A 17,509-nucleotide genomic window follows, 5' to 3' on the forward strand; every position below is an offset into this window, starting at 1 on the left:
GTTCAAAAAAAGTTCAAACTGCACACATACTACAATGCCAAAGACTGCATTGGAGGTAAGTCACCATTTTAATCTCTTTCTAAATGAGTAGTATAAATTTATATTGATAATCTCCAATGTTTATCTAAAATTAACATAAGTAAGGTAGCAACCAATTGAATAGTTACAATGCCCTTATCTTCTACAAATGATCTTAAAGATGACATCTGGCCTGATAAATGAGGGGATAACAAGGAAAACTGTTCCTAAATGAGGATGGGAAGGGAACTAAAAGCCTGACAAAGTGGAAACAATTAGTGAGTGTTACGCCGAGCGCTCCGGGTCCCCGCTCCTCCCCGGAGCGCTCGCTTCACTCTCCCCGCGGCAGCGCTCCGGTCACGTCCTCTGACCCGGGGCGCTGCGATTCCGCTGCCAGCCGGGATGCGATTCGCGATGCGGGTAGCGCCCGCTCGCGATGCGCACCCCGGCTCCCCTACCTGACTCGCTCTCCGTCTGTTCTGTCCCGGCGCGCGCGGCCCCGCTCCCTAGGGCGCGCGCGCGCCGGGTCTCTGCGATTTAAAGGGCCACTGCGCCGCTGATTGGCGCAGTGGTTCCAATTAGTGTGTTCACCTGTGCACTTCCCTATATCACCTCACTTCCCCTGCACTCCCTTGCCGGATCTTGTTGCCTTAGTGCCAGTGAAAGCGTTCCTTGTGTGTTCCTTGCCTGTGTTTCCAGACCTTCTGCCGTTGCCCCTGACTACGATCCTTGCTGCCTGCCCCGACCTTCTGCTACGTCCGACCTTGCTTTTGCCTACTCCCTTGTACCGCGCCTATCTTCAGCAGCCAGAGAGGTGAGCCGTTGCTAGTGGATACGACCTGGTCACTACCGCCGCAGCAAGACCATCCCGCTTTGCGGCGGGCTCTGGTGAAAACCAGTAGTGGCTTAGAACCGGTCCACTAGCACGGTCCACGCCAATCCCTCTCTGGCACAGAGGATCCACTACCTGCCAGCCGGCATCGTGACAGTAGATCCGGCCATGGATCCCGCTGAAGTTCCTCTGCCAGTTGTCGCTGACCTCACCACGGTGGTCGCCCAGCAGTCACAACAGATAGCGCAACAAGGCCAACAGCTGTCTCAACTGACCGTTATGCTACAACAGTTACTACCACAGCTTCAGCAGTCATCTCCTCCGCCAGCTCCTGCACCTCCTCCGCAGCGAGTGGCCGCTCCTGGGATACGCTTATCCTTGCCGGATAAATTTGATGGGGACTCTAAGTTTTGCCGTGGCTTTCTTTCCCAATGTTCCCTGCATCTGGAGATGATGTCGGACCTGTTTCCCACTGAAAGGTCTAAGGTGGCTTTCGTAGTCAGCCTTCTGTCCGTAAAAGCCCTGTCATGGGCCACACCGCTCTGGGACCGCAATGACCCCGTCACTGCCTCTGTACACTCCTTCTTCTCGGAAATCCGAAGTGTCTTTGAGGAACCTGCCCGAGCCTCTTCTGCTGAGACTGCCCTGTTGAACCTGGTCCAGGGTAATTCTTCCGTTGGCGAGTATGCCGTACAATTCCGTACTCTTGCTTCAGAATTGTCCTGGAATAATGAGGCCCTCTTCGCGACCTTCAAAAAAGGCCTATCCAGCAACATTAAAGATGTTCTGGCCGCACGAGAAATTCCTGCTAATCTACATGAACTTATTCACCTAGCCACTCGCATTGACATGCGTTTTTCCGAAAGGCGTCAGGAACTCCGCCAAGATATGGACTCTGTTCGCACGAGGCGTTTCTTCTCCTCGGCTCCTCTCTCCTCTGGTCCCCTGCAATCTGTTCCTGTGCCTCCCGCCGTGGAGGCTATGCAGGTCGACCGGTCTCGCCTGACACCTCAAGAGAGGACACGACGCCGTATGGAGAACCTCTGCCTGTACTGTGCTAGTACCGAACACTTCCTGAGAGATTGTCCTATCCGTCCTCCCCGCCTGGAAAGACGTACGCTGACTCCGCACAAAGGTGAGACAGTCCTTGATGTCTACTCTGCTTCTCCACGTCTTACTGTGCCTGTGCGGATGTCTGCCTCTGCCTTCTCCTTCTCTACAGTGGCCTTCTTGGACTCTGGATCTGCAGGAAATTTTATTTTGGCCTCTCTCGTCAACAGGTTCAACATCCCGGTGACCAGTCTCGCCAGACCCCTCTACATCAATTGTGTAAATAATGAAAGATTGGACTGTACCATACGTTTCCGCACGGAGCCCCTTCTTATGAGCATCGGATCTCATCATGAGAGGATTGAACTTTTGGTCCTCCCCAATTGCACCTCGGAAATTCTCCTTGGACTTCCCTGGCTTCAACTTCATTCCCCTACCCTGGATTGGTCCACTGGGGAGATCAAGAGTTGGGGGTCCTCTTGTTCCAAGAACTGTCTAAAACCGGTTCCCAGTAACCCTTGCCGTAACTCTGTGGTTCCTCCAGTAACCGGTCTCCCTAAGGCCTATATGGACTTCGCGGATGTTTTCTGCAAAAAACAAGCTGAGACTCTACCTCCTCACAGGCCTTATGATTGCCCTATCGACCTCCTCCCGGGCACTACTCCACCCCGGGGCAGAATTTATCCTCTCTCTGCCCCAGAGACTCTTGCCATGTCCGAATACGTCCAGGAGAATCTAAAAAAGGGCTTTATCCGTAAATCCTCCTCTCCTGCCGGAGCCGGATTTTTCTTTGTGTCCAAAAAAGATGGCTCCCTACGTCCTTGCATTGACTACCGCGGTCTTAATAAAATCACGGTTAAGAACCGCTACCCCTTACCCCTCATCTCTGAACTCTTTGATCGCCTCCAAGGTGCCCACATCTTCACTAAATTGGACTTAAGAGGCGCCTATAACCTCATCCGCATCAGAGAGGGGGACGAGTGGAAAACGGCATTTAACACCAGAGATGGACACTTTGAGTATCTGGTCATGCCCTTTGGACTGTGCAACGCCCCTGCCGTCTTCCAAGACTTTGTCAATGAAATTTTTCGTGATCTGTTATACTCCTGTGTTGTTGTATATCTGGACGATATCCTAATTTTTTCTGCCAATCTAGAAGAACACCGCCAGCATGTCCGTATGGTTCTTCAGAGACTTCGTGACAACCAACTCTATGCCAAAATTGAGAAATGTCTGTTTGAATGCCAATCTCTTCCTTTTCTAGGATATTTGGTCTCTGGCCAGGGACTACAGATGGATTCAGACAAACTCTCTGCCGTCTTAGATTGGCCACGCCCCTCCGGACTCCGTGCTATCCAACGCTTTTTGGGGTTCGCCAATTATTACAGACAATTTATTCCACATTTTTCTACCATTGTGGCTCCTATCGTGGCTTTAACCAAAAAAAATGCTGATCCCAAGTCCTGGCCTCCTCAAGCAGAAGACGCCTTTAAACGACTCAAGTCTGCCTTTTCTTCGGCTCCCGTCCTCTCCAGACCTGACCCTTCCAAACCCTTCCTGTTGGAGGTTGATGCCTCCTCGGTGGGAGCTGGAGCTGTTCTTCTACAAAAAAATTCTTCCGGGCATGCTGTCACTTGTGGTTTTTTCTCTAGGACCTTCTCTCCAGCGGAGAGGAACTACTCCATCGGGGATCGAGAGCTTCTAGCCATTAAATTAGCACTTGAGGAATGGAGGCATCTGCTGGAGGGATCAAGTTCTCCTGTTATTATCTACACCGACCACAAGAACCTCTCCTACCTCCAGTCTGCCCAACGGCTGAATCCTCGCCAGGCCCGGTGGTCTCTGTTCTTTGCCCGATTTAATTTTGAGATTCACTTTCGTCCTGCCGATAAGAACATTAGGGCCGATGCTCTCTCTCGTTCCTCGGATGCCTCAGAAGTTGAACTCTCTCCGCAACACATCATTCCACCTGACTGCCTGATCTCCACTTCTCCTGCCTCCATCAGGCAGACTCCTCCAGGAAAGACCTTTGTTTCTCCTCGCCAACGCCTCGGAATCCTCAAATGGGGTCACTCCTCCCATCTCGCAGGTCATGCGGGTATCAAGAAATCTGTGCAACTCATCTCCCGCTTCTATTGGTGGCCGACTCTGGAGACGGATGTTGTGGACTTTGTGCGAGCCTGCACTATCTGTGCCCGGGATAAGACTCCTCGCCAGAAGCCCGCTGGTTTTCTTCATCCTCTGCCTGTCCCCGAACAGCCTTGGTCTCTGATTGGTATGGATTTTATTACTGATTTACCCCTTTCCCGTGGCAACACTGTTATTTGGGTGGTCGTTGATCGATTCTCCAAAATGGCACATTTCATCCCTCTTCCTGGTCTTCCTTCTGCGCCTCAGTTGGCTAAACAATTTTTTGTACACATTTTTCGTCTTCACGGGTTGCCTACGCAGATTGTCTCGGATAGAGGCGTCCAATTCGTGTCTAAATTCTGGAGGGCTCTCTGTAAACAACTCAAGATTAAATTAAATTTTTCTTCTGCATATCATCCCCAGTCCAATGGACAAGTAGAAAGGATTAACCAGATCTTGGGTGATTATTTGCGACATTTTGTTTCCTCCCGCCAGGATGACTGGGCAGATCTCCTCCCATGGGCCGAATTCTCGTATAACTTCAGGGTCTCTGAGTCTTCCTCCAAATCCCCATTTTTCGTGGTGTACGGCCGTCACCCTCTTCCCCCCCTCCCTACTCCCTTGCCCTCTGGTCTGCCCGCTGTGGATGAAATTTCTCGTGACCTTTCCATCATATGGAGAGAGACCCAAAATTCTCTCTTACAGGCTTCATCACGCATGAAGAAGTTCGCGGATAAGAAAAGAAGAGCTCCCCCCGTTTTTTCCCCTGGAGACAAGGTATGGCTCTCCGCTAAATATGTCCGCTTCCGTGTCCCTAGCTACAAGTTGGGACCACGCTATCTTGGTCCTTTCAAAATTTTGTGTCAAATTAATCCTGTCTCTTATAAACTTCTTCTTCCTCCCTCTCTTCGTATCCCTAATGCCTTTCACGTCTCTCTTCTCAAACCACTCATCCTCAACCGTTTTTCTCCCAAATCTGTTCCTCCCACTCCTGTTTCCGGCTCCTCGGACATCTTCTCGGTCAAAGAAATTTTAGCTGCCAAAAAGGTCAGAGGGAAAAATTTTTTTTTTGTGGACTGGGAGGGTTGTGGTCCTGAAGAGAGATCCTGGGAACCTGAGGACAACATCCTAGACAAAAGTCTGCTCCTCAGGTTCTCAGGCTCTAAGAAGAGGGGGAGACCCAAGGGGGGGGGTACTGTTACGCCGAGCGCTCCGGGTCCCCGCTCCTCCCCGGAGCGCTCGCTTCACTCTCCCCGCGGCAGCGCTCCGGTCACGTCCTCTGACCCGGGGCGCTGCGATTCCGCTGCCAGCCGGGATGCGATTCGCGATGCGGGTAGCGCCCGCTCGCGATGCGCACCCCGGCTCCCCTACCTGACTCGCTCTCCGTCTGTTCTGTCCCGGCGCGCGCGGCCCCGCTCCCTAGGGCGCGCGCGCGCCGGGTCTCTGCGATTTAAAGGGCCACTGCGCCGCTGATTGGCGCAGTGGTTCCAATTAGTGTGTTCACCTGTGCACTTCCCTATATCACCTCACTTCCCCTGCACTCCCTTGCCGGATCTTGTTGCCTTAGTGCCAGTGAAAGCGTTCCTTGTGTGTTCCTTGCCTGTGTTTCCAGACCTTCTGCCGTTGCCCCTGACTACGATCCTTGCTGCCTGCCCCGACCTTCTGCTACGTCCGACCTTGCTTTTGCCTACTCCCTTGTACCGCGCCTATCTTCAGCAGCCAGAGAGGTGAGCCGTTGCTAGTGGATACGACCTGGTCACTACCGCCGCAGCAAGACCATCCCGCTTTGCGGCGGGCTCTGGTGAAAACCAGTAGTGGCTTAGAACCGGTCCACTAGCACGGTCCACGCCAATCCCTCTCTGGCACAGAGGATCCACTACCTGCCAGCCGGCATCGTGACAGTGAGTAAGGCTAAAGGGGGGGGGGATGATTTAGTGAGGGGGCCATAGAGGGAACTATTCTTAAAGGGGTACTCCGTTGGAAAATAATTTATTTAAAATCAACTGGTGCCAGAAAGTTAAACAGATTTGTAAATTCCTTCTATTTAAAAATCTTAATCCTTCTATTATTTATCAGCTGTTTTATACTACAGAGGTTGTTCTTTTCTTTTTAAATTTATTTTCTGTTGACATCTCTGTCCATGTAAGGAACTAGACAGAGGTGTCAGCACAGAGCACTGTGGTCAGAAAGAAAATACATTCAAAAAGAAAAAAAAACTTCCTCTGTTGTATACAGCAGCTGATAAGTACTGGAAAGATTAATATTTTTAAATGGAAGTAATTTACAAATCTGTTTAACTTTCTGGCACCAGATTTAAAAACAAAAAATGTTTTCTACCAGGGACACAATCACTGGGGGCCAAAAAGTACATTTTAATTTAGTGAGGGGACAAGAAGGACAATATTAGTGAATATGGGGATTAGTATTTTCTAGTTATGCCTCTGAAGTTAATATGAGGTGATGGATGGAATTATAAACTCAGGGGGTGTGAATGTTTTCTATTAAGGGATATGTATGCCTAATACACACCCCATGACCATATAATCTCACCCATCATCTAATATGTACTACCCTTATTAAAATTATGTTCACTCCCATCTGATGATTCCCTGAATTGTCAGACAATCTGTAAAACCACATATCTCGGGAATGGCAGAGTGCATAAGGAAACTAAAATGGTGTGTGATCAGGGTAGAATAAACTATTAAATAAAGTCTAATGTTTTGGGTTGGCCACAGGTTCTCTTTAACCTGTTGGGGATGGAGGGTGTATGGGTACGCCCTCGTGTCCCGATACTTAAGGACGGAGGACGTACCTTTACGCCCTCGTCCCATTCCCTGCGTTTGAAGCACGATCACGGCAGAACGCACACCAAACCCAGTGAGTCCTGACTGCTAGCAGCAGCCAGGACCCAGGGTTAATACTGGGCACGACCGATTGGGATGATGCCTGGCATATGGAATGGGCATGTCATTCTTTCGCAGGGGCCATACTAATCTTCTCTGTATCATTCCAATTCTAGTATATGTGCTGCCGAAGCATGCCCGGCATAACCCTTTAGACACCGCTAAGATAAATCTTACCCGCTCAAGCGTCCTTGTGGATGCCTGGCAGGATGTGAGTGTTTTTGCTTACCAGATATAGGAAAGGCAGTTACAACTGAAATATGAATAGTAGCAAAAGGCAGCAATGTTGGTTTAAAATAGATCAATTCTCTGGACGCGTTTCAAGATAGACATCCTTTCTTAAGAAGCCGATGCAGGAATACATGATAATGATTGCGATGTTCTTTTTTGCATAGAATTTATAGCCAGAGAGTGAATGTGATTTGTTATAGCATTTTCATGGCAGGTGTATGACAATCAGTGTGGATGACAATCAGTGTACATTTTTGTACTTGTGTACTTGGTTGCATTTGGGATTGGATTTCAAAGTCAAATTGTAACAAAACAAGGAATAGGTATTGGATGGAAATGTATTTTACATAGAGAATGTATAGTGTAATAATAGTTAGTTTGTGAACGTAAATTTGATAAATGGTGAGTAACAGATAATTGGTGAAAAATAAATAAAATTGATTTGGATTCCTATATGACAATGGATGTCAAAGTAAAGAAATATCTGCTATGATACACAGATAGACTCATAGCGATTTGCAGTAGGAAAGAATTGAAAAAAATAAATAAAAATAATATATATATATATATATATATATATATATAATAAAATAAATATATATATATATATATATATATATATATATATATATATATATGAGAATGAAAATGAGACACTGGAACAGAAACATATATAGACTGATAGCTTATTATTAGGTTGGACCGGAGATCATATTGTTGTAAAATCCAGTAGGGCACAAGCTCAGGGTCCGTCACCTTGCTGGTAGACAGCCTGCAGGTGACGGTCCATGGGTAAGGGCACCAACTGGAAAAGGTCCAATCTTCGCTATGTTCAGATGAAACCAAATAATAATAATTCCATCTCTTCATTTAGACCTGCTGAGACCTAGCTTTCAAAATCAAATATCTTCCGTGACCTCGACATGGATGAAATATAGTCCCCTCCCCTCCAGTTCTATTTAACCGTTTCTAGGGAGGCAAATGTGATTTTTGAAGGGCCCATATTATGGAATTCTTTTTAATGGATTGACAGTGGGTGATTGTTACTACCTTTTCTAATGTAAAATTGTTCGGCCATCCGTATTTTTAGTTCTCGTTTGGTTCGGTCAATGTATTGCTTGTGGCATGGGCACTCTTAAATATAGATAACTCCTTTAGTGTGTAAAGTTAATAATTCATCAATTTCCCATTCAAAATCATTCGTTTTTGAGGTTAAATTATGAAGTTGAAAAATCAACTAGGAACCAGTCCTCAGGGTATATTAGATATAGAAAGAAAAGAGATGAAAAAAGGAGTGATCCTGATATAAAAAATGTTTATTTTATGTTAATTGATCACTGATACTCTCTGTCCCTGCTGGGCCCTAGCATGGGACACAGAAGTCAGCGAAAATAGAAATTCAATAAAAAATTAAAAATGACATTAATAAAAATGAGATAAAACTTGCAACTAAATAGGTGATGTATGGAATATTCAATAATGCGCTAAAAATAGCAAAGTGCTGTACTGTTCAATAACTGGAAAGTTCAACAGTCTTTTTGCTTCCAATAGTTAGATAGTAACACAGTTCAAAAAAGTTCCGATGTATCAATCTTAGTAATAGTCATTGGTGGTACAATGTAGCAAGTTGTCACTTCAGAACACTTAGTATACTGAGTGGATACGAGGTCTGGTGCACAGCACCACTCACCGCTCCTGATGCCATCTATGGTAGCTGGCTGGACGGGCTGATGTGGAGTTGTCAGCCTCCGGCGATGCCCGATGTCTGTGCGGATCTCCTTCTCCTTTGGTCCTCGGCTGGCACGGATGGCACCGGCCTTTCAGGTGTGCCGTGGATCGTGAGTTGGTCCGGGGAGACAGCGGTGGTGGCAGAAAATAGAAGTGGAGCAGCAGCGGTGGTGATGTAGTGGAAGTGGTGAGGGTAAGTGCGGCGTGCCTCGTGTGAACTGAGCGCTGTGCGCGCGTAGTGTAGCGTGGGCCCAAAACTAGGGACTTACAGCAGTTGCAAGAAAATTATTCAATAGCGCTATATTGAAGATGGATTCAGATGGATTAGATATATGCAAGTTAAATTCTAGACGCGTTTCAATGCCTCGGGCATTTTCCTCAGTAGAAATATAGTTGAATGTCATATGTCTGATGCGGTTATATACAGTGTTGGTGTTTGGAAAACCTGGGGGTTTCAGGATATAAGTAAAACAAGGTACTGGATCATCTCATCAAAGAAAGAAGATAAGGAGGAAAAAGAGAAAAGTATAGGAAGTGTGTAATTGATATTAAATTAGAAGCTATATGATCACCTCTATTATTATGCAGAAGGGTGGAACAACAGTGTATGGAGTCAAATCTCTATTATACATAAAATGTATATGCATGAAAATATGTACAAATATATATATAGTATAATAGGTATAAGTAAGATTAATAAACATAAGATGAGACCATATTGGTATATAACAGAAATGAAAATATTTTTATTTATTTATTTTATTTTTATTTTTTATTTCTATTTTTATTTTATTTTATTTTTTTAATTTTTTTTTAATTTTCATTTTTATTTTTATTTTCATTTTCATCTTCATTTTTATTTATTTATTTTTTTTATTTTTTTTTTATTTTCATATTTATATTTATTTTTATTTTTATTTTCATTTCTGTTATATACCAATATGGTCTCCTCTTATGTTTATTAATGTTACTTATACCTATTATACTATATATATTTGTACATATTTTCATGCATATACATTTTATGTATAATAGAGATTTGACTCCATACACTGTTGTTCCACCCTTCTGCATAATAATAGAGGTGATCATATAGCTTCCAATTTAATATCAATTACACACTTCCTATACTTTTCTCTTTTTCCTCCTTATCTTCTTTCTTTAATGAGATGATCCAGTACCTTGTTTTACTTATATCCTGAAACCCCCAGGTTTTCCAAACACCAACACTGTATATAACCGCATCAGACATATGACATTCAACTATATTTCTACTGAGGAAAATGCCCGAGGCATTGAAACGCATCTAGAATTTAACTTGCATATATCTAATCCATCTGAATCCATCTTCAATATAGCGCTATTGAATAATTTTCTTGCAACTGCTGTAAGTCCCTAGTTTTGGGCCCACGCTACACTACGCGCGCACATCGCTCAGTTCACACGAGGCACGCCGCACTTACCCTCACCGCTTCCACTACATCGCCACCGCTGCTGCTCCACTTCTATTTTCTGCCACCACCGCTGTCTCCCCGGACCAACTCACAATCCACGGCACACCTGAAAGGCCGGTGCCATCCGTGCCAGCCGAGGACCAAAGGAGAAGGAGATCCGCACAGACATCGGGCATCGCCGGAGGTTGACAACTCCACATCAGCCCGTCCAGCCAGCTACCATAGACGGCGTCAGGAGCGGTGAGTGGTGCTGTGCACCAGACCTCGTATCCACTCAGTATACTAAGTGTTCTGAAGTGACAACTTGCTACATTGTACCACCAATGACTATTACTAAGATTGATACATCGGAACTTTGTTGAACTGTGTTACTATCTAACTATTGGAAGCACAAAGACTGTTGAACTTTCCAGTTATTGAACAGTACAGCACTTTGCTATTTTTAGCGCATTATTGAATATTCCATACATCACCTATTTAGTTGCAAGTTTTATCTCATTTTTATTAATGTAATTTTTAATTTTTTATTGAATTTCTATTTTCGCTGACTTCTGTGTCCCATGCTAGGGCCCAGCAGGGACAGAGAGTATCAGTGATTAAGTAACATAAAATAAATATTTTTTATATCAGGATCACTCCTTTTTTCATCTCTTTTCTGTCTATATCTAATATACCCTGAGGACTGGTTCCTAGTTGATTTTTCAACTTCATTATTTAATATTTGTTAGACCTTTGGGTGAAGGTAACGCCAGTTCACCTCGGGTATATTTATTAATGCTAAGTGAGCTACACAGTTTTTTAACCCAGTTTTTGAGGTTACTTTGATTTTTTTTAGGGAAATTGGCGCCGTTGCAGCTAGAGATAATTCCACATCTGAAAAAGCCTGCTTTTGATAACCATGTGTTGTCTGTTTTGGTTGATGTTTTTTTGTTTAACCATGGGGGCCACCTTTAAACCTAGATTGGAATTATTGGTGGTTGTTTTAGAAGTGTTGGGGCTAAAATTTTGTCATTACTGACTAAATGCCATTTTTTATTTTTGTATAATTTTCATAACTGTTTTATGGTCTTTGCAAAAGGTAATTATGATTTTGGAAGTACTGTCTATATTTGTAGTGTTTCCCAGTGGTTTTTTTGCTAAATAATTCATTTCTGATGATTTTTTGTACTTTACTGAGGGTCTCATGTAATGTGATTTCTGTGTACTCTTTGATTCTGAATTGATGCATCATGTCAGATGCTTCTTTGCTGAATTGTTTTTCCTGTGTGCCATTTCTATTTAGTCTTCTGAATTGGCTGCTGGGAGTGTTCAGCAGCCACGGGGTAGATGGCAGCTGGAAAATAAAATGTAACAATTTTTGCTGTTGTTTTTTTTATATGTGCAACAATGTAGTTTATTTCTGTATACTGGTATACTGAGGTTTGTAGGACTAGAAATTGGACTTTTTCATGCCTGATATTTGGTGAAAGTGTAATGTTAAAAGTATTGGTGTTCAGATCTCAAAGAAGAACATGCAACTGTGTTTCTGATCCTTTCCAAATTATAATGATGTCATCGATATAACATTTCCATAGCACCAGATTCGCGCCCAGCTTGGGTAAGATGGTATGATATTCCTGGTACGTCATGAATAGCTTTGCATAGTTGGGCGCGAAGCTTATGCCCATTGCAGTCCCTGTGATTTGTTGGTAATGATCCCCCTCAAAGTAAAATTAATAATGTGTCAAAATAAAATAAATAGATTGTATTGTGAATTCTATTTGTTCAGAATCTGGGCTTGTTGACCAGAATTTTGTCTATGTATAGTGAGAGATTTGCCGTAAGTGAACCTATTCCAGAGATTTTTATGCCTCTTAGGTAAACAGGAGAATATGGGTAGCCTGTGTTGTGTCCCTGTAATAAAATCAAATTATTTATTATTTAAAATTTGGGTCTCTAATGCTTTCTCGCAAAGTTCTTTTAGTTCTGTCATATAGATATCCACTGGATTGGATTTTAATTTAATATAAGCAGTTCTATCAGAGAGTTGGTGAAGACATTTATTAATTTATTTCCTACTGCAAATCGCTATGAGTCTTTCTGCGTATTATAACAGATATTTCTTTAATTTGTCATCCATTGTCATATAGGAATCCAAATTTATTTTATTTATTTTTCACCAATTATCTGTTACTCACTATTTATCAAATTTATGTTCATAAACTAACCATTATTACACCATACATTCTCTATGTAAAATACATTTCCATCCAATACCTATTCCTTGTTTTGCTGCAATTAGATTTTGAACTCCAATCCCAAATGCAACCAAGTTCAGTACACTGATTGTCATGCACACTGATTGTCATGCACCTGCCATGAAAATGCTATAACCAATCACATCCACTCTCTGGCTATAAATTATATGCAAAAAGGAACATCACTATCATTATCTTGCATTCTACATGGGCTTCTGAAGAAAGGATGTCTATCCTGAAATGTGTCAAGCCAATTGATCTATTTTTTTACTACTATTAGCATTTCAGTTCTAACTGCCTTTCCTACATCTGGTGTGCAAAAACACCCACATCCTGCCAGGCATCAACGAGGACGCTGCCCCCCTCGCCCATCTCCTATCACTTATCATTCTACCTATTGGAGCGGCACAATTCGCGATTCTACCAACGAAGCGATGCAGATTACTAATCTCCAGGAAGCGGTGCAGTCCGCGAATCATTCCTACCTTACAGATCTCCCTGTACCTGCTACCAGCTAATGCCGCATGCACAAACTAGCGAATCCCCATCAGACAGTTACATTGCGGGGAGAGGACTCACACAGGAGCGGGTAAGATCCATCTTGTTTTCTACCTTCAGATTATCAGTCTATTTGTTTGTCTGGTAACAGAGGAGCCTGCCAGTGGTGCACACAAGCATTAACTGTTGGCATTTTTTGGTTGTTATTCACTATACCATCAACGAACTCACTTGCGGAGACTATAAACCCCAGCTTGCCCTACAAATATCGGCAATTACAGTCACTATCTACTATACCACCAACGATTATATTAAGTGGATATATGCTATTAGTGATGTCGCGAACATAAAATTTTCGGTTCACGAACGGCGAACGCGAACTTCCGCCAATGTTTGCGAGCCGGGCGAACCGCCATTGACTTCAATAGGCAGGCGAATTTTAAAACCCACAGGGACTCTTTCTGGCCACAATAGTGATTTAAAAGTTGTTTCAAGGGGACTAATACCTGGACTGTGCCGTGCTGGAGAGGGATCCATGGCAAAACTCCCATGGGAAATTACATAGTTGATGCAGAGACTGGTTTTAATCCATAAAGGCATAAATCACCTATTATTCCTAAATTCTTTGGAATAACGTGCTTTAGCCCCCTTTAAGCAGCACATAGAGCCCCCATTTAGGCATCACATAGTTAGATCACCCCTTTAGGCAGCTTATAGATTGCCCCATATTAGGCAGCACATAGTTAGAGCCCCCCTTTAGGCAGCACATAGGTAGAGCCTCCCTTTAGTCAGCACATAGAGCCCCCTTTAGGCAGAACATAGTTGGATCCCCCTTTAGGCATCACATAGTTAGATTCCCCCCTTTAGGCTGCACATAGCTTCCCCATGTTAGGCAGCACATAGTTAGAGCCCCCCTTTAGGCAGCACATAGAGCCCCCCTTTAGGCAGCACATAGATTCCCCCCTATTAGGCAGCACATAGTTAGGGCCTCCCTTTGGGCAGCACATATTTTGATCCCCCCTTTAGGCAGCACATAGATTCCCCCATATTAGGCATCACATAGTTAGAGCCCCCCTTCAGGCAGCACTGGTTTTATTTCACAGCCAAAAAAGGTATTTTTTTTTTTTTTTATTTGAACAACTATCACACCAAATGTGATTTGCACTAGTGTGACAATGAGCAAAAAAGGTTGCCAGCGGAGTTCCCCTTTTAAGCAGAGGTCCCCAACCAGGGTGCCTCCAGCAGTTGCAAGACACACGGACTGAACTTATAGCCCTTTTAATACTGTAGTTAGTTGCTTGAAGGAACTTAAGTTTTACACTGGAATACCCCTTTTAACCAGCGGTTCCCTCCTAACAAGGGTGCCTCCAGCTGTTGCAAGACACACAGACTGATATTTGAGCCCTAAAAAGAGCTTTTTTGGGTGCTGTCCTTAAAGCAGATGTTTCACTAGTGCTTTAGGAGTAAAGTGGACCCTGAATACACCACCTAACAGCAACCTAGCTATCGCTTTCCCTATTACAGCAGGAGCAGCTTCTCTGTCCCTCCACTTTCTAAGCCTGCAGCATGCCGAATGAAGGTAAAATGGCGCCGTGCAGAAGGTAGGAGGGTCTGGAAGGGAGGGACTGCTGCTGATTGACTGTAATGTGTCTGCTGACTCTGATTCACAGGGCCAAAGTTTACCGCAAGGTTAAAGTATAGGGGACGAATCGAACTACACATATGTTCACCCGGCGATGCGAACGCGAACATGCTAAGTTCGCCGGGAACTGTTCGCCGGCGAACAATTCGCGACATCTCTATATGCTATATATGGATATTTGCTAAAGACTTTACCCACGGAGACTACAAATCCTAGCTTGCCCTAACAAGTACTGTTCAAGCTGTATAACACAAAAGGCAGTAACTATTATAGGGCTGGTTAAATTGTAGATCCCAGCTCATGCTGAACAAATTAGATCAATAAAAGCAGCATTTTATATATCCTTATTGTTTTATGATTGTATTTTATACAAATTATTATATGTATTAGTTGTGAGTCACAAGGGCCCTGTGACTACACTGCCTAGTGCACCAATATCTTAATAAATGTATTTATATTATATCCATTTATGTTACTTATTTGCATAGAATATTATCCAACTTACTTACTATTTTCCAATACCATTACCTATATACCTGGTTCTTAGTATCACATTTTTTTTAAACATATTTTTATTTTTACATTTAACTTTCCCCTCTGATTTCACATATATAACCTAGAGGAGTGAGATATCTTTTGTTTTCTCACTTTGTCTATATACACTCCTGGGGTGTGGGAGTCCATCTCAGTAACCTTGGTTATATTTAGAATAAGTGAGCTGCACCCACCCCATTCCTCGATTTGTAAATTACTTCTATTAAAAAAATCTGAATCCTTCCAGTACTTATTAGCTGCTGAATACTATAGAGGAAATTCTTTTCTTTTTGGATTTATTTTCTGTCTGTCCACAGTACTCTCTGCTGACACCTATGTCCCTTTTAGGAACTGTCCAGAGAAGCATATGTTTGTTATGGAGATTTTTTCTTGCTCTATAGACAGTTCCTGACATGGCCAGAGGTGTCAGCAGAGAGCACTCTGGACAGACAGAAAAGCAGCTAATAAGTACTGGAAGGATTAAGATTTTTTTTAATAGAAGTAATTTACAAATCTGTTTAACTTTCTGGCACCAGCTGATAAAAAAAAAAAGTTTTCTACCGGAATACCCCTTTAACCCCTTAAGGACCCTTGACGTATGTGTAAGTCATGACACCCTGGTACTTAAGGACCCATGACGTACGCGTATGTCATGGAGAATTCCGGCCCCCACCGGGATCGGACCTCGATGACTGAAGAAATCATTCAGCATGCATCCCGTGCAAAGGCCCAAGGGGGTCATCAGACCCCTCCATGTCGGAGATCGCGGCAAATCGCAAGTGAATTCACACTTGCGATTTGCGCGATTCCAGGTCATTACGGGTCTATGGTGACCCGGTGACCCAGAATAGAAGGGGGATCGCGGGTGTCCATGACACCCACAATCCCCCTGAAGGAATAGGGGTGAGGTGGCAGGGGTGCCACCCCTCCTATCCCTGCTATTGGTGGTCTAGACGCGACAACCAATAGCAGATCGGGGGGCGGGGGGGTTAACTTTAGTTTTCCCCGTCCTGTCCACCCACAATAGGCGGGGCAGGACAGGGAAACCCGACAGGGACCGCCGCCGAAGATCCACTTACCGATCCGGAGGCTGCGGGCGACGGAGATCAGTGGGCGGCGAAGTTGTGCGGCTGGATCCTACGGAAGCCGGTGAGTTGCCTAGCGACATCTGGAGGGTACAGTCTGAGACCACTAGATAGTGGTCTCTAACTGTAGCCCTCCAGATGTTGCAAAACTACAATTCCCAGCATGCCCAGACAGCTGTTTGGGCATGCTGGAATATGTAGTTTTGCAACAGCTGGAGGGCTACAGTTTGAGACCACTATCTAGTGGTCTCTAAACTGTATCCCTCCAGATCTTGCAAAACTACAACTCCTAGCATGCCCAAACAGCTGTTTGCTGTGCGGGCATGCTGGGATTTGTAGTTTTGCAACATCTGGAGGGTCACAGTTTGGAGATCCCTTTGCAGTGGTCTCTAAAACTGTAGCCCTCCAGATGTTGCAAAACTGCAAATCACAGCATGCCCAAACAGCTGTCTCGGCATGCTGGGAGTTGTAGTTGCGTACCTCCAGCTGTTGCATAACTACATCTCCCAGCATGCCCTTTGGTGATCAGTACATTCTGGGAGTTGTAGTTTTGCAACAGCTGGAGGCACACTGGTTGGAAAATACTGAGTTAGATAACAGAACCTAACTGAAGGTTTTCCAACCAGTGTGCTTCCAGCTGTTGCAAAACTAAAACTCCCAGCATGCACGGTCTGTGGATAAAACACAACATAAACACCCCCTTACACTGTCCCCACAAATAAAAATAAAAAATGTATTGTATGGCAGTGTTTCCAAAACGGAGCCTCCAGCTGTTGCAAAACAAAAACTCCCAGCATTTCTGGACATCCACTGACTGTCCAGGCATGCTGGGAGTTTAGCAACAGCTGGACGCATCCTTTTTGGGAATCACTGGCGTAGAATACCCCTATGTCCACCCCTATGCAATCCCTAATTTAGTCCTTAAATGTGCATGGCGCTCTCTCACTTCAGAGCCCTGTCGTATTTCAAGGAAACAGTTTATTGCCACATATGGGATATCTCTGTACCCACATGTGACCCCTCACGAATTGTAATAAGGGGTACAGTGAGCATTTATGCCCCACAGGTGTCTGACAGATTTTTGGAACAGTGGTACGTGAAAATGAAAAATGTAATTTTTCATTTGCGCAGCCCACTGTTCCAAAGATCTGTCAAATGCCAGTG

At 44.2% G+C, this 17,509-nt stretch overlaps 1 non-coding gene across 1 annotated transcript; it reads right to left on the minus strand.

Annotated features, from left to right (window-relative positions):
* Positions 1–6,969: 6,969 nt before the first annotated feature.
* Positions 6,970–7,072, minus strand: LOC130278346 (U6 spliceosomal RNA). The gene has a single exon (XR_008845992.1). It is a non-coding gene; the product is annotated as a U6 spliceosomal RNA (small nuclear RNA).
* Positions 7,073–17,509: the final 10,437 nt, after the last annotated feature.

This window comes from Hyla sarda, chromosome 6 (assembly GCF_029499605.1).
Source record: "Hyla sarda isolate aHylSar1 chromosome 6, aHylSar1.hap1, whole genome shotgun sequence".
Taxonomy (NCBI): domain Eukaryota; kingdom Metazoa; phylum Chordata; class Amphibia; order Anura; family Hylidae; genus Hyla; species Hyla sarda.